This window comes from Phyllobates terribilis, unplaced genomic scaffold, assembly GCF_046119375.1.
Source record: "Phyllobates terribilis strain yellow unplaced genomic scaffold, ASM4611937v1 Scaffold_2__4_contigs__length_985480577, whole genome shotgun sequence".
NCBI lineage: Eukaryota > Metazoa > Chordata > Amphibia > Anura > Dendrobatidae > Phyllobates > Phyllobates terribilis.
In genome coordinates this window covers 943,854,114-943,879,869 of record NW_027362762.1, presented here as the reverse complement: position 1 = coordinate 943,879,869, position 25,756 = coordinate 943,854,114, and the positions used below count along the sequence as shown (strand labels likewise).

At 44.9% G+C, this 25,756-nt stretch overlaps 1 protein-coding gene across 1 annotated transcript in view; it reads left to right on the top strand.

Moving 5' to 3' along the window:
- Window positions 1-307: 307 nt before the first annotated feature.
- The window catches only part of LOC141253086 (uncharacterized), a 43,188-nt gene continuing 17,739 nt past the window's right edge, over window positions 308-25,756 (top strand). Inside the window, exon 1 of the mRNA XM_073670841.1 lies at window positions 308-368. The gene's annotated coding sequence lies outside the window, so the exon portion shown is untranslated. The remainder of the gene's footprint in view (window positions 369-25,756) is intronic.

Genomic DNA, 25,756 nt, shown 5'->3' with positions numbered 1-25,756 from the left:
AAGCCCCCTCTGTGTTCTTCATCCCACTTTCTTCCATTTATAATCTCTTGTTTTGCTGGAAACTGACACTTGAGCTGTAGAACAACCATTCTGCGTAGGCGTGTTTCCTATAGATTTTACAATAAGACACCTTTGTTTTGAGGCCATAAATCAGCGCAGCTCTACAAGATCCATTGTACTCGGCTTTTTTTTTTTTTTGGTCTCCTGCCAAATCGTTCTCCACTCCATGACTCCTTCTCCAATGGATAGTGCTCAGACCAGATAGACAGGTTACCCTTCCAAATAGTATGCTAAGTCTCTAAATTACCTATTTACCATTGATTGAAGGAACATTTAGGACGCCATTCTCTTCTGCAGCATATTTGAGGGTAAGAAAATGGGTTCGAAGTAACGCAACTGACACGCCCCCTGGGCCGTGGGGTACTCTGTGCCGAGTCGGTCGTTGCTAGGGGAGATGTCACAGTGGCGGTGACCCGGTCCGTGACCCAGGGCGGTCAATAAAAGGGGTTTTAAAGAAAAGGATTATAGTTTTTAGGAAATGTTTGTGACGCCACCTGTGGTATGCGGCTATATGGAGGCGCCGCTGTGGAGCAGGTCCTCTGGAGCTGATGTTAATGCAGCAGAGTTGGTTTAGCTCTCCACACGTAGAGCTTAGCTCCAGGGCGTTGCAGGGATGTTATAGATGAAGTAAATGTGTAGGGTTGTGCAGGGGATGATGGCGCAGTAATAATTCGCAGAGACAGTGGGGTGCAGTCTTCAGGGTTTTACTCACGATTTTTAGACTCCAAGTTACCAGGGCCAGGGTAACTTCTCACATCGTCCTGTGCTTACTCAGGGAGGGGTTCAGCAAACTCCCAGGTACCTCCGGAGTACGTAACGGGACCCCCTTCTGTGTGTTTCTTCTGGTCGTCTCCCTGCACCTCACACCCACTGTCCCAAGCCAGTGACCGCGGACCTTGTCGGGTGACGTCTTCTCTGTCCCCTGGGTCCTCTATGGCCACCTTTTTGGCGAGTTAGATGTGGCTTTTGGCTGCAGCACCTGAAATGCTGCACCCTCCGGTTATCTAGTTGAGACTTGAAGAACTCTGCTGGTTTAGGGGCCGGTCCCCTCGGCGGCCTGATCCTTCCACGTTTCTGCAGACTCGGGCGCACGGGTGGCATCCACACTGCCCGTGCCCCTAGGATCCTTTCTGTCTTACTGGAGCCTTTCTTCCTGCTCCTCTCCTCTCTTCAGTCTGTCCTGGGCCTCTCTCACTAGGCCCTCCTCCTGAGCACTCAGACTGTTCTGACTGACTGATTATCTGTTTCCCTCAGACTGGACTGGACTCACAAGATGGCCTCTCCTTTTATATCCTCCTTCTCAAGTGCTCCCCTAACCTGCTTCCTCCACCCATACCCACTACATGGTTCCCCCTCTCTTGGTTCCCCCCACTCCAGCCAGGGTCAGGTCTCAGCAGCGCAGCAGTGCATCTTGCCCCTCCTGCTGGTCTGGAGTAGTGTAGTGTTGGATGCTGGTGTTTGGGTCCCGGGCAGTACTCCATCCTTACCTGAGAGTGAGATACCACACCTCTGGTTGAGATGCAGTACCTCTGTGGCGACTGAACCCGCAGGGGCGCCACACAACCTTTAAAGGACATCTCCCGATGGGTTGAGTAGACTCCGATGACTTAATTCCACCTAGCTGTCAAGTTTACCATTGATCCATAGATTCACAAAAAGTTCCTAAAAGAATTTCATCTCGGTCGGTGGAGACCTATGAGAAAAAATTTTGGTAGCGTAGTAAAATGTGCGGCTAACATGTGTCATGCAAGGTGTAGGAAAGACTAAATGCAACATAAAGGGAAAGGGAGCCCAGACTCTAGGGAAAGGGGGGAGTGGAGACCTCCCAGGTTGATCTAGTGTCACCCTGTCTCCACTAACGTCCCTATATTGGTTCTTCACCAATCGCTGCATGCGTGCCTCACCCTGTCTTTCCCTGGTGTTAGGCTCAGGCTAGGGAAGGGAGGGGATGAGCACTAGTCGATCACCGCTGAACACTAAAGACAACAAGGGGGGGACAAACAAGGGAAAATCGCTTAGCTTTAGTCGACTCCAGACAAATGCGCACACGTCCTCCAGCACCAGACAGGAAGAAGTACTGCTCTTGCTCAAACCTTCACAAGGAGTAATGAATATCGCCGGCACTTCCCTCTGGCACACAGCAGGTATTTATACACCCAGGCCATGGTGTTAATTAGCCAGAGGAAGGTAGCCGCTGGGTCCTAGAGATACAGCTTCTAAGAAGTTGTCTGTAATGCCAAACGAAGAGATCTCCTGCAACCAACTGCAGGGTGTCTGTCTGTCACTTCTGACACACCTGTGGCAACATGAAGGGTGAGCTCTGTTCCTTTTTACCTCCTCCCTCAACCCAGCAGTCCATGATGATTTTTCATTCGCAACATCAGACCACAAACATCAGTCAACCCTTTGGTCCCACTGCATGGCAATAAATTAGACGTTTGACCACTGGATTTTTTCCAGGTAACTATACGTGCAAATGGAGCTCCGAACAAAGAGAATGATGTGCCAAACCTTAGGAATATAAATCGTAAAAGCTACTCCCAATGTTGGCACCAGCACCAAACCCACAGCACCAGGGGGCCCCAATCTGCACCATGTTTCAATTTGCGACTTCCACTGTGGGTGCAGGCTGTGTTATACAGCTGGCACCCGAGTTTAACCCGTCGATCAGCAGTTTAACCTCTTAGATGGCGCTGTCAATCATGACTGCATCATTTAAAAGGTTAGAAATGGGCATCATAGGAGATAAGTAATTTTACAACACATTGCATTACTAGTGGTTCAAATTCCCAGGGAGGGGAGGCAATAAAAATGTAAAAAAAAAAAATTTGCAAATATTTTTTGAAAAATACATCTATATAAAAAAAAGTTCATTTCACCCGACTTTTCCTGGAACGTAAATAAAAAAAGAAATAAAATAAAAATATAACATATTTGGTATAGCGATGTGGACAACTTTCCGAACTAATAATATATCTCAATATTTGAACATAGAAATAAAAAACAATCAAAATTGCAAAATTGCTGTTTTTTGGTCACAAAAAACAAAATAATTAAACTTTATTAAAAGAAATCAGAAAGTCGAATGGAGCCCAAATTGGTAATGATAAAAACTACATATTGTACCGCAATAAAAAACCAAGCCCTGAAAAAATAAAAAAGTTATAGTACTTGAAAGAGGAGGAGGAAAAATCAAAAGGGCTCGTATAAACCTGCAGCCGTTCCTGGCTACAACTCTTCTCCCCCATATTATAACTTTTCTATTATTGGGGGAGCACTTGAAAACTTTTTGAACTTCTGTGGAGTTTGCCCACATTTTAATGAATATAAGATTAACTGTGCAACTTTTCATCCCTGAGCCCTGTTACAGATTTTGCATTGGGACTCAGGAGCTTTTTTTGGGGGCTACATCCTTGGGAAAACTTGCAAAAAAAGTTCTTGGGCTTAGATTAAGTTTTTTGTTGGGAGGTAACTTTTTTGCAACAGAATCCTCCCCACTATCTGATAGACTAAGGCTTTGTTCACATGTTGCGTTTTTGCTACGTTTTTTTAAATGCAAATTTTAAGCTGCGTTTTACAGCACCAGCAAAGGCTCTGAGATTTCAGAAATCTCATACACACACATTGTTTTTTTTTTCCCTGACTGAATTGGAAAACTGCTGCATTTTTTAAATCTGCAGCATGTCACTTCTTTCAGCGTTTTTGCAGCGTTTTTTCACCCATCGTGTTTTTTTTGTGAACAAAACAAACTTTAATAAACATGTCCTGTAGACGAAGCGCACGCTAAAAAAAACACTGCAAAAAACAGGTCAAAAACACTGCAAAAATGATGAAAACGGGTATTTTGAATGCAACATTTTCCCTGCAAATACAGCAGGTTTTGGCTGCAGAATAAAAAGCAGTTGCATGTGAACATAGCCTTAGGGTATCTGTACACGCTTAATAATTGCAGCAGATTTTTCTGCTGAAAAAAACAGAATGTTAGCAGGAAAAATGCTTTGTAAAATATGTGCGTTTTTTTTTTATGCATTGTTACTTGAGTTTTTATCCCATTTGAATGGGTGAAAAATGCTGCAAAAACGCTGAAAGAATTAACACGCTGCAGATTTAAAAAAAATCTTTGAAGGTTCAATTCTGCAAAACTAAGCAGCGTGCGAATGAGATTTCAGAAACGCTGGTATTGAAAAACGCTGGAAAAATGCGGAAAAAAAACGTGTTAAAAACGCAACATGTGAACAAGCCCTTAGTTCTTAGCTTGCACGGTTGCTTTTCAGTAAAACATCCGGGATCAGAGATAGCCGTTGCAGCATTAGTAATGTGTCTGCATCATCCCTGTGCCGCGAGCCAGCCATTTTCTGAAATGTAAAGCCCAAGACTAGAAAAAAGTAGACAAAAAAAATAAGACTTAGATGCGAAGATGAAAAAAAACAAAGTCGAACACACTGTAGGTAAGTCGGTTTCTTCCATTTGTCCTACTGTTCCTGTAAGGAACGAGGAAGAGAAGCTCAGGAAATGTTTTCCTTTCGTTTACAAGAAGAAAACCCCGAGCTCTGGAGCGGAGAGGATGAAATATCCGGCAATAACCCTTATCTTCTAGATGGAGCAGATAAGATGGGGAATCATTACATTTCCTTATTTACGCACTCGTCCCATTAAATGTAGAACCGGGCCCGATAATTAAAAAGTCTTTGGCTGCATCCGAAGTCACCACCACACATTCCTGGAAGAGATATTATCAGTAAGTCCACGCTCTTCACCTTGGAAGGTTTTTTTGGAAAAAAAAAAGTGATAATATGTATTTTGATATTGTTTTTTTTTTCCATTACTGTGGGAAGAACCTGGAAAGGGACTGGGCTGGACGGGGAATAAAAAACGGGTCCACTTGTATCATGCCTGCCTGCTCCATTCTCACGCCGGTCTCCATCGTTGGTGCCAGCCGTGAGGAAGCCACATTATTAGCAGAGCATTATTAGTCCATCCACTACATATACTGCAAGTGTGAATCCTGGACTTAGGGATCACAGAAATATATTGAAGTTCAGGGCCTCCATTTGAATTGTACTTTCTATCCATTCCCTTTTTTGAGGTACGAGTACACGTGTTTTGGGGTGTTTTCCCCTCATCAGTGAAAAGCAGGAGATCTGATTTGGTTAAATGAGAGATATCTGACTGAGGGTCTAGTGGGGAATGTTTCACTTTGTGGAGAGTGTCAAACCATTGTAAGGAGACTTATAGGCTATGCAATCCTTCTCTGGGAATTTAAATATGGAAATAGTCTCTTCAGAGGACTAGAACTCTCGGGTCACCTATTGGAATTGTTGCACCTTTATCCAGAAGAGCATTTGTGAGGTGCAATGGGGCCGGATGATATACACTGGGTGCAATGGGGCCGGATGATATATACTGGGTGCAATGGGGCCGGATGATATACACTGGGTGCAATGGGGCCGGATGATATACACTGGGTGCAATGGGGCCGGATGATATACACTGGGTGCAATGGGACCGGATGATATACACTGGGTGCAATGGGGCCGGATGATATACACTGGATGCAATGGGACCGGATGATATACACTGGGTGCAATGAGGCCGGATGTTATACACTGGGTGCAATGGGGCCGGATATTATACACCGAGTGGCCAATACGAACGGATAGTATACAGTTGGGTCAATGGGGCCAGATGTTATACACCAGGGGCAATTCAAAAGGATATTATACACTGGGGGTGATGGGGTCGGATGTTATATACTGGGGTCAATCGGGATGGATGTTATATACCGGGGTCAATGGGGCCAGATGTTATACACCGGGGTCAATCGGGCTGGATGTTATTGTGACGCCCGGGTGGAGGAGAGAGTTGAAAATGATTGTACTACGTCCGTGTTGGTTGGACTAAGGGGACGCCTCTCCTTCCCCGCTCGCTAGCCCACCCTGAGAGTTGGGGTACTCGGAAGCCGGGCCACTGTGCAAGGTGGATGTAGTCGCGGCCTAGGCCCGGTCCGTGCCCAGGGTTGTCACATTAAAAAGTTAAGGGCTAGGAGGGTCGGTGACAGTGATTCGAGTGGTATTTCGACTACGCCACCTGTGGTGTCTGGTGATGGCCACCAGCGCTGCGGCAGTCCTCTGAGGCGGGGTGTAGTGGCAGCTTTGGATGGAGCTACTCCCCACAGGCGAAGCAGGGCCTCAGGGCAGAGACGCAGATGGAGGGAGTAGTAGTGAATTCTGGTGTGGTGCGGTGCGGCGCGAGAATAAAGGACCGGAGGCCATAGGGGCAGTCTTCCAAGCTTTACTCACGGTAGAATACACAGCTGCAAGGCTTCTCCCTGCTCCTCACGGCGCGCTGCAGCCACCAGGACCGGAGGTCCGACAACCTCCGGGTAGTTCAGGTACTTGGTCAGGACCCCGCACCAGAGTGTTCCTAGACTTTCCACTAGGTCCTCTCCTGTCTGTGTGAAGTGCGTGTACTAAGGCCGGGTCTCCCTCTGGACTATGCACAGAACAAGGGTACGGGTGGCGACTCCGCTCCATCCGTTACCCGGTGGGATCCTCTGAGCCTCCGGGCTTCTCTGACTAAGACTTGAAGTGACAGAATCAGATATCGGGGGCCGGTACCCCTTTTGCAGCAGGAATCCCTCTGACTAGGCCAGAATAGTGAGGACAGGTGGCGTATGCCGCTCCGTCTGCATCCTCCTGGGATCCTTTTGCCTGTGGAGCTTTTCTCCTCTACTCCCCTCCAGGCCTTCTTAGGTAGGGACCTTGACCGGGTAGAGACAGCCGTTAACTCTTGCCCGCTCCTCACCTCAAGGCCAGAGCACGAGGACCGTGTCCCCATCAACTGCAGGTTCACACAGAAAGCCACGTTCAGTGATGAAGATCACAATCAAAAACCATAAGCCCAAGATGGCTGTTTATTAAATATGAATTTTGTGGTGTAACCTCTAAGTGTGTCCTCCACTCTCACTCACTACATGGTTCCCCCTAACTTTGGTTCCCCCATCTCCTCTTATCCCGGATGGGGCAGAACCCTGGTGCATATTAGCCCCCCTCAGATGGGAGAGGTGTAGTGTTGGATGCAGAGGTGGGGTCCTGACAGCTGCACCGTCCTTACCTCGAAGGAGAGATACCACACTTCATTAAAGAGATGCAGGACCCCTGTGGCGACCGAACCCTCAGGGGTGCCACATTATATACCGGGATCAATGGGGCTAGATGTTACACACCAGGGGGTCAATGGGGCCGGATGTTATACACCAGGGGGTCAATGGGGCTGGATGTTATACACTGGGGTCAATGGGGCCGGATGTTATACACTGGGGTCAATGGGGCCGGATGTTATACACTGTGGCTGATAGGGCAGATGTAATATACTCTGTGGGCAACGGATGTTATACACCAGGGGTTGAGGGGATGAACTTTATACACCGGAGGGCAATGGGGTCTGATGTTGTACACTGGGGGGCAATGGAATTGGATGTTATAAACCAGGGGGGCGAGGGGATGGACTTCATACACCAGGGGCGATGATGTTGAATGCGGAACCCGAATTAATGAAGAAGTTCCTTCCAATACTTCTCTCCATAGCTGTCCACCTAGACCCATATGTTGGTTGTGTATTGGAAGCTTTGGATATGTGTTTTTAGGAAGATCCTCTGGACAAGATAAACTGTACTCAGACAAATGGTGCCATTAGATCTTTCACCGGTCACTTGCGGTTCATCCAGATTCCACTAATTGAATTGTTAATCCTCTATTTCTAGCTAACAACAGAACGGCAGGTAGTAAAGACAATGGCAGGATGAGGAATACAAAGATGATGGCTCAGCGTGGTTAGGTAACGTCTATGGAGCTGGTGGTGGCCTTCTGAGCTCATTGATATGGAGAAATGCGTCTTCCTAACCTCACATGGGGTTGGTTTTTCAATGAGACAGAAACTATGTACAGAAACCAGAAATGACAATAAATACAGAAGAATAAGAAAAGGTCTATCAGGAATAAGGGCTTATGTAGGAGAACCGGTTTAGACCCACAGGAAAAATGGCCAAGGTGCTGGGTGACAAGAAGCAAACCAACAAGCCACTTTGACTTGGTTCCAATATTTAGAAATAATTCTGCAAAACTAATAGAACTACATCAAAAGCTTAAAAAAATTCAATATATCATGGGAACTTTCCAGAATAAAACAGACCCACAAATCCCTCCTTAGTAATAAAATGTTGCACAAAACTAATTTTGTAACCACAAACTCAAATGCATCAAACTAGTTCAATAAAATATTATTAAAAGTCCAAAAACTTCCCTACATCTCTTATGTCTCACCTGGTCAGGTGGATTCTTATAGCCTAACGGTCTGGATGAGCAATTCGGGAGAGAGGGGTCCCGGTGCAGCAGGACGGCAGAAACTGGGTGAAGTGCTTTAGAAGTTGTAAGGCCGATCTAACAAAATATGAAATGAGTTAATATGATCAGAAAAATAAATTTGGAACTCCAGAATTGCGTTTTTTTTTTCAGACACCGATATATGACTCAGTGTATTGCCGACAAATGAGGTCAGCGCACGCACAGTGAGTATTTTCCCACTCATTGCGGCTGCTGTAAAATGTGGCCACTCTGTTCATGGGATCTTCGTGGGACCCTCGCTATTTGGACTGCGGCGGACAGGTGAGGATGAGGTTGCTTTATAATTTTACTTCTATTACAGGTGATCGTGGGCTTCAGGGACTAGGCGTAAGGTGAGTATATGGTGTTTTTTTATTTTTTGCAGGGGCGGCGAACATTAGGGACAAGGTACAGGTGAGTATAATGTGTTTTATTTTATTTGAACATTTTTTTATTAATTTTAACATTTTTTTTTTTACTTTCAGCAGAGCACAGGCGCCGGCGGATGGGAGACTACTGCTCCCATCCAGTGGTGCCAGCGCTCGCTGTTTCCTATGGCAGGAGGCGCCGGCTGATGGTGGTAGTAGTACCATCAGCTGGAACCTATGACCCATGGTAAGCTTTTTACCGCAGGTGACTGTCACAGCTGTGGCATCATGCTGACACCTGTCATCATGATGCCACAACGCTCTGGCCGCGGTAATGCTATTACCGCCAATCATAGCCTGTGTTTCCTGCGCTGTCACGCAAGTGGCAGCGCAAGAAACCAGGGATATTTCGCTCCCAGATTCACATGAATGGGGTCCGTGTTCGGGTTCGGGGTTCGGGTAGTGTTCTGGTACCCGAACCTGAACTTTTAAAAAACTGTTCGGCATTCGGTTCAATTAGCCGAACCTGAACAGTCACGGGTTCGCCCATCACTAGTTACGGGCATGGGAAAATAGTGACAAAAAAACATTTTTTTTTTACAGATTTTAAAATTGCATTACTAAGTATTTTTTTTTACAGCAGAAAAACCAAAAACCCCAAAAAACAATTGCAGAAATGCATTTTTTTTGCACTATTTAATCGCACTTGGATTTTTTTCCCCCCTGTTTTCCAGTACATTTAATAGAACAATGAATGGTGTCATTCAAAAGTACAACTCGTTCCTCAAATAACAAGCCCTTATGTGGCTATGTCGACAGAAAAATTTAAAAGTTATGACTCTTAGAAGAAGGTGGGGGGAAAACAAGAAAAATGTAAAAATTGCCCCATTGGGAAGGGATTAATTATTTAATTAAAAAAATCTCGGGGGGCATAAACTTGTTCCAATTAATTTTCTCAATCCAACTCGGATTTTGTGGGTAATAAAAAGTTAATAAAGCCAAATAAATAAAGTTCTGCTGTAATGGCGATTAATTATTTCATAACATAAAATTACGGTAACTTTGTGTCTTACAAAATAAATGTTGTAGCAATTAAATTAATTTTCTAAAGTTGATTATATGTAAAACAAACAAACAAACAATCAAAAAAACAAAAATCTACATGATAACATGTCCTAAATAAATGAGGGAAAAAGATCATAGTCGTCAATCACCCACATCTACGGAATAACTACAGTACTGCTCACCATTATGGGCACCCCTTTATTTTTTTTCATAGACTATACAATATCATCAGAAATAAATGGAAATGTACCAAAGTTATATCCTCAGGATTTTTTAATTAGTGGTCCAAAGTAATACAACAATAAAACATTGTTTTTTAACTTCCATGCTGCAATTTCAAAGAAGAAACAGAATAAAAAGCATGTGCAGCAATAAAGGCCCCCCTAATTAATACTTGGTTGCCCCCCTAATTAATACTTGGTTGCACTCCCTTTGGCATTGCTGAAAGCCTCCAAACGTTTCTTGTAGCCATCTATAAGCTTCTTGCTCTTCTCAGCTGCAGTTTCCTCCCATCTTCCTTTGCAGTTTGTTGAAGCTCTTGAATGTTTTAAGGGTTCTTTTTCCCAATGGCAGATTTCAGCTCACCCAAAAGATTTTCAATGAAATTGAGGTAAGGACTCATTGCTGGCCATTTTAAAACAGTCCATTTTTTCTTTATCAACCATTCCTGTGTACTTTTGGATGTGTGCTTTGGGTTATTGTCTTGCTCGAGGACCCATGATCTTCGACTAAAACCAAGTTTTCTTACACTAGGTAGGACATTTTGCTCTAAAACCTCTTGATAGTTCTCTGATTTCATGATTCCTGTGATACGGTCAAGGCCTCCAGTACCAGACGGAGCAAAGCAACCCCACAGCATTATGGATTGTCCACTATGCTTAACTGTTGGTAAGGTGTTCTTTTCCTTATAAGCTTCATTACGCAGTCTGTAAACAAACTGTTGCTTTTCATTGCCAGAAAGCTCTATTTTTGTTTCATCTGTCCACAGAACATTTTCCCAGAAGGATTGTGGTTTGTCAAGGTACTCTTTGGCAAAGATCAGCCATTCCTTTTTATATATTTTCTTCAGCAATGGTTTTTCCCTTGGCCTTTGCCCATAAAGCTCTGCTTGGTATAGTGTGTGGCATATGGTACTCATTGAAACTTGAAAGAGCTAAAATAAAGGTAGCACTCACCGATAATTCCAAGGATGTCCTTTATTAGTACTCACAGTGCATATTAACTTGCGGCATCGGACGGAGGTTCCTGAGGGTGTGCAGGGGAGTGAGAGAGAGGACGACGGCCGGGAGCGAAATGGCCGTCGTCCTCTCTCTCACTCCCCCGCACACCCTCAGGAACCTCCGTCCAATGCCGCAAGTTAATATGTACTGTGAGTACTAATAAAGGACATCCTTGGAATTATCGGTGAGTGCTACCTTTATTTTAGCTCTTGCAAGTTATGATTATTTACTTGGACATGCACCACCTTATATCCAGGAATTTCGCTGCATTAAAGGGAAAGTATATTTAAAGCAGAGGTGGTGCCATATATCTTCTCTACTATTACGTACTCATTGAAACCATGACCCCAGACTGTTCCAGGTTGGCCTTCAGGTCTTTGGATGTTTGACATGGTGTTTTTTCCACCATTCACACTAATGTTTGAAGACATCTCTTGTCAATTTTCCTCTCTCCCCCACGTTAAAGGAGATTCTTGACAGTTCCATGCTTGGCAATCTTGTTAATAACATTGACACTGTTGAAACTGAGATACCAAGGTCTTTGGAGATGGCCTTATACCCTTTGGAAGTCTTGTGTTTGAGTAAGGTGCCCCAGCGAGGTAGTCGTGGGCGAGCTGTAGCCCCCTCTCGCTCTGGCACCCTACAGACAATACGTGTCCTCCCTCTGATGTGTGGCTGTGTATGTGGGGCTCTCCACTTACTTCAAACCATCCGATCGCGGCTGTCTCCAAGCGTTTCTCTTCTGGGACCAGGGCAGCAATAAATTCAGAGGACACGAGGTTCTTAACCAGAACTTGAACTTTACTTGGGGAAGAGGAATATGTACAATATTTACAGGCAGATATAATGGATAAGGCCCGACAGGTTATCATCTCTCTCACAGGCGCTGGTAACTCCTTCAGCCCTGGTTCCCTCTTTAAGTGAAGCATCTCTGTGACTCTAATCTGGCCCAAGAGACTCTTCTGAAATACCAACAGTGATCTGGATCCGATATCTCTCCCCCACGTCTTAGCCTGGAGTCCTATTTATCTTCCTCTGCTTCCTGCAGACTAGAAGTGCCCCGGGTCCTCACTACCTTTGATGAGTTTCTCCGGCCGGCTAACAGGACTCTTGCTCTTGCGTAGGGAGACTTTCACACTGGTGATCCCACTGTCTGAGGGTATGGAGCTCCCGTCTACCCTAGCAGCCACATATATTAGCTGCCCGTACAATCCACTGTCCTATCTCTTACTGAGTAACTTCTCCTGCTTTCTGGAAACTTAAGCAGGAATTTTCCTAAAGTGCCCACCCTCGGTGAGCTGTCATCACACAACATTAACTCATCACTGTCTGTAACCCTGCTAGCAGACTCAACCTGACATCTGCACCCAGAACAGTGGCATCTTGTGGCTGTTTACAAGTACTGCAGCCCACAAGGAATTATGCCAGGAACAAGCTCTATGTCACTCAAGGCTTGATCAGGGCACTAAGTTCCCCCTCTACTCTACTGACTGGACCACTAAAGCTAACCCCTTAGCTTGGTCTACCAACAGTTCAGAGAGGTCTGACTTCAGGAACACTTCCTTTAACTATCTCAGTGCCAAGGGAAGGCTACGCCCTTCCCCACTATTACATTTGCTAATAATATCAGTTATGATGTCCTCAGACAGCTCCTTTGTCTTCACCATTGTGACAAAAGGACAGGGCCTACCATGTGGCTTTTTAAAACATTGAAGTCATCATTCATTGGCGAGTTCATATCACATGGGCAACAACAATTAATCACAGGTGAATCTCTTTTGTGATTTACCACAGGCGAGTCAAAATGTGTTTCCATACTAAATTAATGTGAAAGGTGCCAACAGCAGTGACCAGTGACACAGCAAGCTTTAGGTTTTTCTATTTTTCCCTCCCATTGTTTTTTGTTTTAAGTTATTGTTTCTCATTTGCTCTTTTGTATTTAACACAAGTCTCTATATAAAAAAACTGTCACTTCATTCATTTTTTTCAGGAGATATTCCACTTTATGTACTTAAACTTCATGGAAGCCAATAACGATGAGCCGGACTGTATGGTACAAACAGAGCCCTGCAGTGTAAAGAAATGAGTTAATCACGAGAAATCGACTCATCGTTAGACATTTTCATGAATCAAATTTGCAAAACTGAGTGGGAAGTCACGAGATTTCTATTACATGGGTTCACCTTTATCACCACTTTCCATTTGTAAGAATTATGTTGTTATACAAGTCACGGATCTGCCGGGAGGAAAGTTCTTCTGTGTGGTCGGCACAGAAATAAGAGAGAACCCAGTGATCTAGGAAGTGGTAGATATCATCTGGCCGTGCATTTGGTGGATGGCCCTGTGGCTGCTATATGGGACATTAGTGGCTGGCCCTTTATGGGATGGGTATTACTGGTTATGGCTGCTGTGTAAGACATTTTTGCTTGCTACTGTTCTAGGGGTAATGTGGGATTGTATATTTTTGGGTGGCCGTGTACATCCTGGTGGCACATTGACATCAGAGCATGTAGTTAGTATGGAGGCACACAAGGTTCCAAAGGGACGATATTATGTATCAGCTTGTATTAAGGAGCCACCGAATAGAGATATTGGGGGCACTGCCTCATTGCATTTCATAGGCACGTACCTAGAAGAGAAGGAGCCCATAGTCCAGTTGGGGCATCAAGAACTGAAAAGTTGGGGGAATGTCCTCCACTCTATCTTGTCTCCATTAAACTTGGGTAAATTTCTTTATCCCCCCCAGTAGGGTCCACTGCACGATATATGGTATGTATGCCTTCAGATTCTGCATTAGATGGTGTGGCGCCCTGCTGCGCATAGTGCCATAGAACCCAGAAGGGTGCATGGACGGATTTCTCCACAAGAGGCCCTCACTACATGCAAACACCTCCACCTTCCACCTCATACCAGCAGAGGGAGCCCTGATAGGGATATATAAAGGGAAGGTGGAGCTAGGCAGCTCAGATCAGTTTACAGTTAGTGTTCAGAGAGGAGCACGGAGGCTGCTGTGTGAGGCAAACTAGGCCTCCAGCAGTACGGAAGCCTAGTGAGGGCCCCGAGCGTGGCCGAAGGCGAGTGGAAGAAAGGAGTGATAAAGGGGGGCAGAGGAGCATACCAGGCTCACCCCAGTATATATACCGGACATCGGGTCCGAGCCTACAGGGACCCTCTACACCCAGTAGGGTTAACCGGAATCCCAGGAGGACTACAAGTCCCTGGCAAACCTGAAGCTAGACACATACAGGAACAGGAACCACGAAGGCCCCGACGTCCAGGGAAAGTGGTTACCAACTGGAGGTCCTACTTCAGAGCAACAGGTGGAGTAGAAAAAGCAAGACACATAAGCTAGGCACAGTTGCAGGCTGGCCAGGAGCTTACACAGAGGCAGACACGGATCAGGAGGCCTTATACCCGCTCCCTGGGGAGAAGTCCAAAAGTGCGCCCTTCACCTAGAGTACCCTGGACCGTATTTACCAGCTGTACCAGTAAAGGTAACGAAGCAAAACCCCCTGTCTCTGTCCGTTACTCCTGCTGCGTTCTCTACCTGCACAACAACTCCCAGCGCACCCACAATCTATCTATCTACACTGCCCTGAGGCCCGCTCCACCTGTGGGGAGCTGTACCATCTTTAGCTGCTTTGTCACCTGCCTCAGAGGACTGCTGTAGCGCTGGTGACCTTCACCAGACACCACAGGTGGCGTCACGAATTTCTCCGAACTTTATTAATAATCTCTACCCCTTTTGTGTACTGTCCGCCCTGGGCCAGCCACCGTGATATATATATACTGTCCCCAAACAGTAAGGCCCACGGGGGCGCGACAATGGCTTTTGTTTGGCCACTCACTCAGCTGGCAGCTATGTTGATCATCTCTCCCATACACAGGAGTGCTCGTTTGGTGACCTATAAAAAGCTGCCGCCAGACATATTGGATGGCGACTTATCTCCGGGAGACCAAATGGATCGGCAGTCCAAAATCGGTCATGCCAGATCCTTAACTCCCAAGACAATAAATTGTACAAGGCCCCCATACACATTAGACTGTTGGGTGAACCCATCGTTATTGGCATGTTTAGCCAACATTAGCCTTTAGACTGGTCTTATTGGAGGGGTATTGGTACTGGCAACCCTAGTTGACACTTTTGGTGACTATTATGCCCCGCATTTGTAGTTTAGAGGGTTTGGAGGGTTTTGTGACTAACACTGTTGTAACGAACCATTTATTTTTCACTTTTTTATTGTTGTGTTCCAGGTGCCATAACTTTTTAGTCTGTCGGCGACATAATCATATGACGGATTTTTCATTTTCGGGATGAGTGGCATTGGTCAGTAGACATCAAGTTAGGGTTCTATGTAACTTATTATCAAACTTTTATAAACTTTTTTATAAGGAGGAATATAAAGTAAACAGCAATTCTGCACAATATTTTTGCATTTTAAATTTTACACTATTCTGCGTTAACTTTATTCCGTGCCTCAGTACAATTATAGAAAAGGTATATAGTTTTGTTCATGTTTTATCATTTTTGTACAATAAATACACGTCCGCGGAGCTGTATAGGGGCTTACTTTTTGTGTGACAAGATGTAGTTTTCAATGGTAATATTTTTGCGGTATATACAACATTTTGATCATTTTTTATTTCCCTCTTTAGGAGGCAAAAAGAACAGAAAAACAGCAATTCTGGATTCTGTGTCTATATGTGGCAATACTAAATATATGTAGTTTTTATAGTATTTTTTTCACAAATAAACCATTTTTTATTAGATTTGGGTATTTTGATATTTATATATATTTGTTTACACTTCTAAACATTTTTTTACAATACTTACTAGCCACATAAGAGTACTTGCACATGTGATCCTTTAATCGCATTGATAATACACTGTATTACTTAGGTAGTGCAGTGCGTTAGGCTATGTGCCCACGAAGCAGATTTGAAGCAGAAATTTCCTGAGCATTTTTCTCTCTCCTTGCCAAAAAAAACGCATTTTACATGAGTTTTTGATGCGTTTTTACATGCGTTTTTTAAGCGTTTTTTAAGCGGTTTTTGAGCATCAATGAATGATTTTTGGAGCTAAATAAAGTTGATGGGACATTGCTTAAGCCCTTGGATTACCATAAGAACTGGGGTGAGTATATTGGCACATTTAAATGATTAAAGAACGGGTCAGTTGTATTTCAAATAAAGTGTTTACACTGTGTTTGTGTGTTTCTTTACTTTGTTTGGTCATGAAAAGGTCTGATTGACACCTTGACATCACCAAACAAAAGAGCTGGGTGTCAGCTAGTCTCATTTACCCAATCTTCATTAGCATTTCTATTCATGTAATTTATGCGACTTCTGTGAGCTGTTTTTTTTTAGCCTGGGAATGTGCCACTAGGCAAACATTTTCGCTGGCCATAATTAACATCTCCAGCTGGTTCGTTAGCCCCTACGTCCCCCCTCCCCAATCAGCACTCAGCAGCGCTTTGGACACAATGTATTTATGTTGCGTCCAAAACGTGGAGCTATAATGCCACACTTTTGTTGTCAGTACATGCGAATCCACCGCATATAATGACACTTCAATCGGTCAAAATGTGCAGCGGAGACTAGCGTGTCTGCTACAGAAATTGACATGCTGTGGGTGAGTTTGGGTACGTGGCCACGTTCAGGAGCAGCTGCAGGATTGACGCTGCAGGATTGACGCTGCAGGATTGACGCTGCGGATTTATACAGTGTCAAACCCGCAGCATCCAGAAGTTACAGCGTAGTGGATTGGATCTCTAGAAATCCATGTTCGCTATGCGTGCATCTGAGGCTGCGAATCACCCGTGGACACTGACATGCGGTGCGTCTTTCAGGACTGTAGCATGTCAAACGCTCTTGAGGAGTCGCTAGTCTCCACAACAGAAATTTGACCACAAGAAAGTATAGAATGCAGTAAATTCGCATGGTTCAGTGAACACATGTGGATTTACCTGCGTTCAATAGAATGCAACGTTTTGGAGGGAGCAAAAATTTGCGTCCAAAGCGGTGCTACGTCTGAATTATGGGCACAAAGCCTAAAATAAAATAAAGAAATGGCGTGGACTCCCGCATCATTTTTATAACCAGCAGAGGGAAAGCCAACCGCTGGGGGCTGATATTAGTAGCCGTTGAAGGGGCCATTAGCCAACAATGTTCCATGGCTATTAATATCAGCCCACAGCTGTTTGTTTAGCCTTTACTGGCTAGATTACAGGGGGACCCAAGAAAAAAATTGACGTGGGGTTCCCCTATAAAATCTAGCCAGCAAAGGCTAAATTAGACAGCTATGGGCTGATATTAATAGCCATGGAAGGGGCCATGGATACTAGCCCCCTCCGCAGCTATTAATATCACCCCTCAGCAGCCCCAGAAATGATGCATCCATAAGATGCGCTAAATCTGACGCTTAGGCTGAGTTCACACGATGCGTTTTTCATGCGTTTCCGCGGCGTTTTTGCAGTTGCGTAAACGCCGCGGAAACGCATGAAAAACGCATGGTAGAAGGGCAGCAATGTTCCCCAATGGAAATCCGCATGTGCTGTGCCCATGATGCGGATTTTTCCGCAGCGTAAACGCTGCGGTCAAAAATCCGCAGCATGTCAATTAATTTTGCGGAAACGCTGCTCTTTTGCCGCCATTGACTTGCATTAGACCGCATGGAATCCGCATCACTGTATATGTTGATGCGCTTTTCATGCGGTCTAATGTGCGGATGGTACCCGGGTGTGGAGGAGAGGACTCTCATCCAGACCCAGGTACCATTTAAAAAAAAAGAATAAAATAAAAAATATATATATTCTCACCTTCTGACGGCCCGCGCTGCGTCCTGCCGGCTTCCCGGGCACTTCGCGGTTGAATGAAGAAGGACCTTCGCTGACGTCAGAGTCATGTGACGGGTCACGTGACGCTGACGTCAGAAGGTCCTAAAGTCTTCACTGCCGGCAGCCGGGACCGATGAAGCAGGACACCGGGGGCCATCAGAGGGTAAGTATAGATTTATTTTTTATTTTTTGACATTCACACACTATATAAATCCATGCCGGCTGCATGGATTTATATAGTGTGAAGTTGACAAGCACTTTCCAAGTGATGCTAAAATCGCTTGGGAAGCGCTTGTCAACCCGCATGCGGAAATGAAAGTGAAGACCGCTTCACATCCGCACGTCCCTGGCAGGAAACCGCATGTACAATCCGCATGCGTTTTTCCTGCCAGAGAGATGCAGAAACGCTCAGGAAAAAATCCTGAGCATTTCTGCATCGTGTGCACATACCCTTAGCCTCGCTCTTCCATGCTGCCCAGTAGCGGTGGCAGGGGGTAATGGGGTCGGGGATCACATCAGCCTTGTATTGGCGGCTGACGTGAAGCCCAGGTCTATAAGACGCCCCCATTACTAACCGCGTAGTAAAATGGTCGCTGCATTTTCAATAAAAGACACGGCCAAAATAAAGAATTTTAATGAAATAAAACAGACACGGTTCTACAATTTTTTTTTTTTATTACATGTGTCCGCGAAGCCCTTGTTCTCCTGAAAAAAAACAAAAAACAATATAGCTCACCTGTCTGCCATCAACGACGTAATCCATGTAACGCCAAGGTCCCGCGACGATCCGGATCATTTCTACAGCTGTGACATCAGCAATCACTGATGTCACAGCTGTAGAATACAGCACTGTATATTGACAGGGGTGGAAAATCACCCCCTGTCAGTATACAGTGCAGCAGGGGGTCACTGGGGTTCATCAGCTGAAGATCAGCTGATGAGCTCCGGTGAGATAGAGAGCGTGGGAAAATTCTTGTGAATCTTTCCACGCTCAGCATCAGCTGATCGGTCATGAGACCGATCAGCTGATTACCGGCTTTAGCAATCAGCTGATGGTCACATGACCATCAGCTGATTGCTGTGGCACTGATTACCTGATGGTCAGGCGACCATCAGCTGATTGGTGACGTCACCGCAGGTCCTGGAAGCACACTGCAGGGCGCGAGCCTGCGCCCCGCAGTGTGCAGCGAGCTGCCGACGGGACAACATCGCCCAGGAGGACACCGTGGGTCGCCAGACAGGCGAGTATGAAGGTTTATTTTTACTTTTTGATTCTTTTTTTTTACACAGCCACTGTCACGCGGGCTGTGAGAAGCAGGCTGCCACTTCTCCCTTCCACCCTGCTCTCGCTGTTATCAGCCAGAGCAGCGGTCAGATGAGAGGAGTAGCAGCCTCCTCTCCAGACCCGGGTACCACCCACAGCGCGATTCCGGTGTGATTTTGCGCCTATTGATTTTACATTGAAAAGCAGCAAATCCGCATGTATACATATTATACATGCGGGTTTGCTGCGATTCAATGCAAGTCAATGGGCGCGATTTCTCTGCGAAATCGCGCCTAAATTGGTTGTGCTGCGAATTTTTCCTCAATGATAATCCACTGCGGATATTCCTGCATCATGTGAACAGCACATGCGGATCATCATTAGTAACCATGACAGACCTTGTACTAAGCTTTTTTAATGCGTTTTTGTGGCGCAAATACAGCCGCAGAAAAGCATAAAAACCGCATTATGGGCACACAGCCTTAAGTAGCCTGTCACTTATTTGACTACACCTCTGGCAGAATCTGATAGACTAAGGGATATGGTAAATACATAAGCCATTGTTAAGCCTCCTTGTTACCCTATTGATTGTGCTGTGGGGTGTTAATGGGCTGACAGATGGAGCCATCTCCCTCTGTCAAACTCATCCATGTCCCAGCATTTGGAGCTGTTTCTGCAGCAGATGACACCCTGGGACGTAGCTACATGCCTGATTGCAATAAATTACTTTCAATCTCAACATACAATTACATCCTTTTTATGGGAAGGGTTTAAAGGTGTCTTGGTAACATTTTGCTTTATTTTACAGGGTAACTATGCAGTTCATATGGACTATATGCACTAAAGTATGTGCACCCTCCACATAACTACTAAAGGAGCTTTTCTGACCTCCCATTCTTCATCCAAAGACATTAATATGAAGTCGTCCTCTCTGCAGATCTCTTCTAGCGAGAATTTCTAGAAGATTTTGGAGGTGTCTGTGGGAATTTTTGAGCATTTGTGAGGTCAGGCCCTGATGTTGGGGAGAGGTCGGGGCCACAATCTCTATTATAGGATGGGGCTGAGGTCCGGGCTCTGTGTGGGCGCTCATGTTCTTCCCCCCATGTCTGTTTGAACCTTGTGCACCGGGCTTAATCATGGGGAACAGAAAAGGCCCGTTCCCAAACTGTTCCCACAAAGCTGGAAGTTGAAACATTAAGATTTCCCTTCACTGGAGCTAAGAGGTCTCGGCCGCCCCTTGATAAAAGCCCAAAGCAGTTAGGTGGTAACATCCTCTTGGAATCACCAAACCCAGACTCCTCCATCAGAGAAGTGCGATCCGTCACTGCACAGAACACGTCTCCTCCAGAGTCCTTTGGTGGCGGCTTTACACCACTCCATCTGACTCTCGGCATTGTGCTTGGTGATGTACGACTGCATGCAGCTGCTCGGCCATGAAGCTCCCGGCGGGGGCGCAGTGTTTGCGCTGATTTCAAAGGAGGCCTGGACTCTGCAGTTATGGGGTTTACAGAGCGGTGGTGACTTTTATGCAGAAGGGAAGAAATCTTGGAACATATTAAGGGGAAAAAAACAAGTGTTTCTGCATAATAAGCTCCAGAGAATAGTTCTAACACGCACATGATATGATTGATCACCTCCCGGCAGGAGTCTCTCCAGTTCTCAGAGCACAGTCAGAGGTTGCAGATCTGTGGGAAGTTGTCACTGTGGGTATAACATCTTCAGACCGTAGGCCTTTGTACCTGGCATGGCGCCTGCTGTGGAATGCCAGCTGTTTGATTGAGCAGTAAAAGCCTCCCACACATTTCCACAGCAAATAAAGGCAGGGCCGGGACATACTCTGCATCTAGAGGGAAGCATTTAAAAGATTTAAAGAGTCGTATATCATGAGAAAGATCTCGCATTTGTTAAATCAGTGCAGGTAGAATCTTGATTTTTTTTTTTGTTTAATTAAAGGGGGTACTCCGCTTTTGACGAGACATAAATCACACAGTGTCCTTTGCTGGGACCAGTAGTGATTAGCTATAATTTGTTTTGCATGATGGCAGTAAGTGTTTAATTTCCCTGCAGCGCCCCCACAGGAGAAAAGGAGCATTACAGAAAGTTCATTCACATTAGTGGATTGTCTGTGTGATGCAGGACAGGATTGCTGCGCATACCGGGATCCCACAACCTGACAGTTCAGACCTGACTTCTCATTACTTTTGCTAATGAATGTTATTTGAGAAAATTTGCTGATTGGAATTCTTTTAGGCTATGTGCACACTGTGCGTTTTCGCAATGTTTTTTCCATGCAGAAATGCACCGTTTTTGCAACATTCTTCACCCATTGACTTCAAATCCGTCAGTCAAATCCACAGCAAAAACGCAGATATAAAAATATTTTGCGGATTTTAGCTACGGATTTGACTCAATTCTGGTCAATGAGTCAAAAACGCGGCAAAAAGGCACAAAGAATTGACTGAGGGAGACTACTCCTCCCATCATCCTATGGCCGCTCACAGTGTTATCAGCACAGCTGAGGGGAGAAGTAGTCTCCTCAGCCGACGTCTGTGCACAGTGTAAAAAAGTTAAAATAAATCGATATTAAAATAAAAAACACTTCATACTCACCTACCTCCGTCATCACGTGTCCCATGGCAATTCAATCACCTGGCAGCACTCTGTACACTGAAGGGAGCACTATCGCTCAGTGTAAAGCACTGAGCTGACAGGACTGAGGTCACTGGAGTTCAATCAGCTGAGAGCTCCGGAGACCTCACTTACGGCATCAGTGCTGTGTGATAATTTTCTCATGCAAAACTAGTGTAGTAAGTGAGGTCACCGGAGCTTATCAGCTGATGAACTCAAGTGACCTCAGTCCTGGCAGCTCATCACTATACTCTGACAGGAGTGTCTACACTCCTGTCAGTGTATACAGTGCTGTCCTCTAGAGCAGTCACACCAGTGATTTCTGGTGTAACTGCTGTAGAAGTGACCAACATCTTCGTGGGACACTCTGGATTATGTCATCACGTCGAACAGGTGAGGGATATGGTTGTTTTTTATTTGTGATTTTTTTACAGGTGACAATGACTTCAGCGGATTAGGCATTAGGTGAGTATACAGTGTTTTTTATCCTTAAATAAATGATTAAAACCGTGTGTAATTTTATATAAAATAAAAGACTTTATTCTAGCTATGTCTCTATTTCAAAAACTTTACTACGGGGTTAGTAATGGAGGCATGTTATAGACGCCCTCCATTACTAATCTGGGCTTCATGTCAGCTGCCAATACAAGGCTGACATGAATCCCAACCCTATTCCCCCTCTTGCACCAGGGCAAGTGGGAATAGTGGCGGCTAAGCGCCAGATTTGGCTCATCTTGGCTATAGATGGCCGCTTTGGCTCTCGGTGGCTGCTCACAGGCATCACGTGACCCCGCGCTGACGTCACGACAAGTGAGGCGTGACTCAGCGCTGGGGTCCCCGCGGTGGCTGCTGGGTTATGGGTGGGGTTACCCCCTGTGTCACACCCAGCATCCACCGCGCACTTTCCGAATGAATGGGGAGAGGCAGAGCGCGCGGTGGATGCCGGGTGTGACGCGGGGGGTAACCCCTCCCACAGCCTGGTATCCACCTGGAACGCGGAAGACAAAGACCCCTGGCTGCTGCCAGCACTTGTCGTGACATCAGCGGATGTCAGAACCGGCTGCAGCCGGGGGTCACGTGATGCCTGTGAGCGGTCAGCGATAGCGCCACTCACAGGCATTATCTGCAACGTAATCCTTATGGGCCCTGGGAGAATACATTGGGGGGAGGGGGGGTTATATAAAGTAGTGTACAACCCCTTTAATGGATAACACAAGACATTGCCCCAGGGAGGGTCAGACCATTTACATCAATACCTTCATCCTTAACATCTGCCTGTTGAGTCCTACAAATTTTTCACTTACAAAAACTCGTACTACAGAGGAATTCAGGCCCGACCTGACATTGCAGCTGATAGCCCCCTGGGGCCAAGACTAATTAGTTTTCTAACTGTAACGAATCACTGGCTGTTTGTTTAATGGAGATTATGAACCCCGGGGGCTTTTATCCAAGTTTTTCTTGATATAGTACGGCTGGAAATAAGTGTATAATTACTTTTGTATTTCAGGTCACCTCAACTATTTCCACTTTTGGAACAATTTTTTTTCCTACCAGAATCTCATGTCTCATGTGATTGAACTTTTATTTTTATTTGATTTTCCATATCACTATCTACACACATGGTCAAAATTGTTGGTACCCCTCGTTTAATGAAAGAAAAACCCACAATGGTCACAAAAATAACTTGAATCTGACAAAAGTAATAATAAATTAAAAATATATGGAAATGAACAAATAAAAGTCAGACATTGCTTTTCTGCTTCCACAGAATTTAAAAAAAAATTAAACTTATGAAAAAGGCCTGGACAGAAATGATGGTACCCCTGAAAATAATGTGACAAAAGGGACATGTTAAATCAAGTTGTGTCCACTAATTAGCATCACAGGTGTCTACAATCTTGTAATCAGTTGGTGGGCCTGTATATAGGGCTACAGATACTCACTGTGCTGTTTGGTGACATGGTGTGTACCACACTCAATATGGACCAGAGGAAGCAAAGGAAAGAGGTGTCTCAGGAGATTAGAAAGAAAATTATAGACAAGCATGTTAAAGGTAAAGGTTACAGACTAACACATCCTGTTCTGTACAGATGAGTTTTCGGCTGTAAAAAGTGAGCGCTCATATTTTACTCTTGAAACTACGTGTTTGAAAGCATCTAACATAAAAAGTGAAATCACTTTCCAAATAGTCATCATTCAAAATATTCACATAGTTTGTGTATTTAGAGCCTATGCAGTGTGGAAATGAAACCCTGTGAAGGATCCGACTACCCCAGCGCTTGTTTGTGGTCTGTAACTATGGAAATATGCAAAAATGTAGGAGATTTTTAACCCAGTCCACGTGTAAACTTGCTTCATTTTTAATTTTAGATACATCGGAGCAATAAAAAATTTGTTGCAACCAGGCTCGGACTGGCCCACCAGAGAACAGGAGAATCCTCCGGTGGGCCACAACCCTCTTATATGAGCAGTGCTTGACATAATATACTTGATTCACTATATATAGAAAAAGGCAGCATCTTATTCATTTAACAATCAACCCAGTTTATTGCTATGTAAATATGTGAATGTGGATAAAATCATAGTTACAAGTAGCTGAAAAGTGGGGCCTAGAGCTAATATTACTGGTGGGTCCTTGGCACCCAAGTCCGACACTGATTGCGATAATATACATCCCCCTTAAAAATGTTAATGGACACAACTTGGCTAAAAAAATAGTTCTAAAAGCACAGGTTTTTGCTAGAGATGGAATTGAGTTCTACTCGAATTTTCCAAAAATTCGCCAGAATACGGATTCTTTTTTAATTCGAATCGTAGAGGAACGGCTGTGAATGTGCATCATAATGTATGATGCAAAGTTCCGACATGCAAGAACAGAGTGTCACAGAACGACAAGGGGATGTTTGGTGGACGGCACAACACACGGATGAAACGGGATAACATAGGGGGAAGGAAGGCCCTAGACGTAGGGAACGAGGGAAGGGAACCTCCTGATACCTCCAGACAAAACTTCACCGCTGCAACAGCAATGAACACCACAGCTTCCCCAGACACCTGCTCCTTCAAAGAGGTCAGCATAGCTAGAACTATAACCGGCGATCAGCTGATGGATCATGTGGCTATTTAAAGGGAGGTGGGAGTGGCACCAACCTACATCAGTTGACCATCCTAAAAAGCTGCCAGAAAGAGACTAAGATTAACCCTTGCTGGACCAACAGGAAAAAGCTACATTTAAATTACAGCATACCCAGAGCTGCCACGAATCCCCAAATTATTTGTGACACAGAAATGCTCTTAGCATGAGGTTTGGGGTTTCAGCGCATAAGGGCTGTAAGAAGAGAATCTGAGGACTGGATGGGAGACAACGAGCAGCTGGGGTGGCTGGAGAAGTGAGCGATAGGGTACTCATTTTTTATTCTTTTTTTTTTTTTTTTTTTACATATTACGTTTCTGGAAAGACCCCAGAATTTGTGGAGAAAAAAAGTCTAATTTCTGGGTAAAATTTGCACAATTTGCTAAATTCAATTCTTGACAGATCCGATCTTCTATACTTTTCGAATACATAAACTTTAGCATAACCCAAAGCAGTCACCGGTAAGGAATCCATCGAGGCTACCTCTTTACAATAACCTTGGATGCCGGGAAACCTGTTAGACGGGTATTATGTTCTTTGTGAAAATATAGCCCTGCAAGGAAAACGCACAATTTTCTAGGTCAATCAGGTCATTTTATGGCTTGTGTGTTATCACATAACATATACTTTTTTCATCACTTGTGCTGTGTTTTTCTGTAAAATTACCCATTTCACCCCTGTGGGACCGTGGGTCATTTTTTTTCCAGGAAGCCTAAATTGTAGACTACCTTACGGTGCACCTTTGTTCCATTGTTTGTTTTCACGCAGGCGGCATTTAACAATACAGAACCGTGTATTATA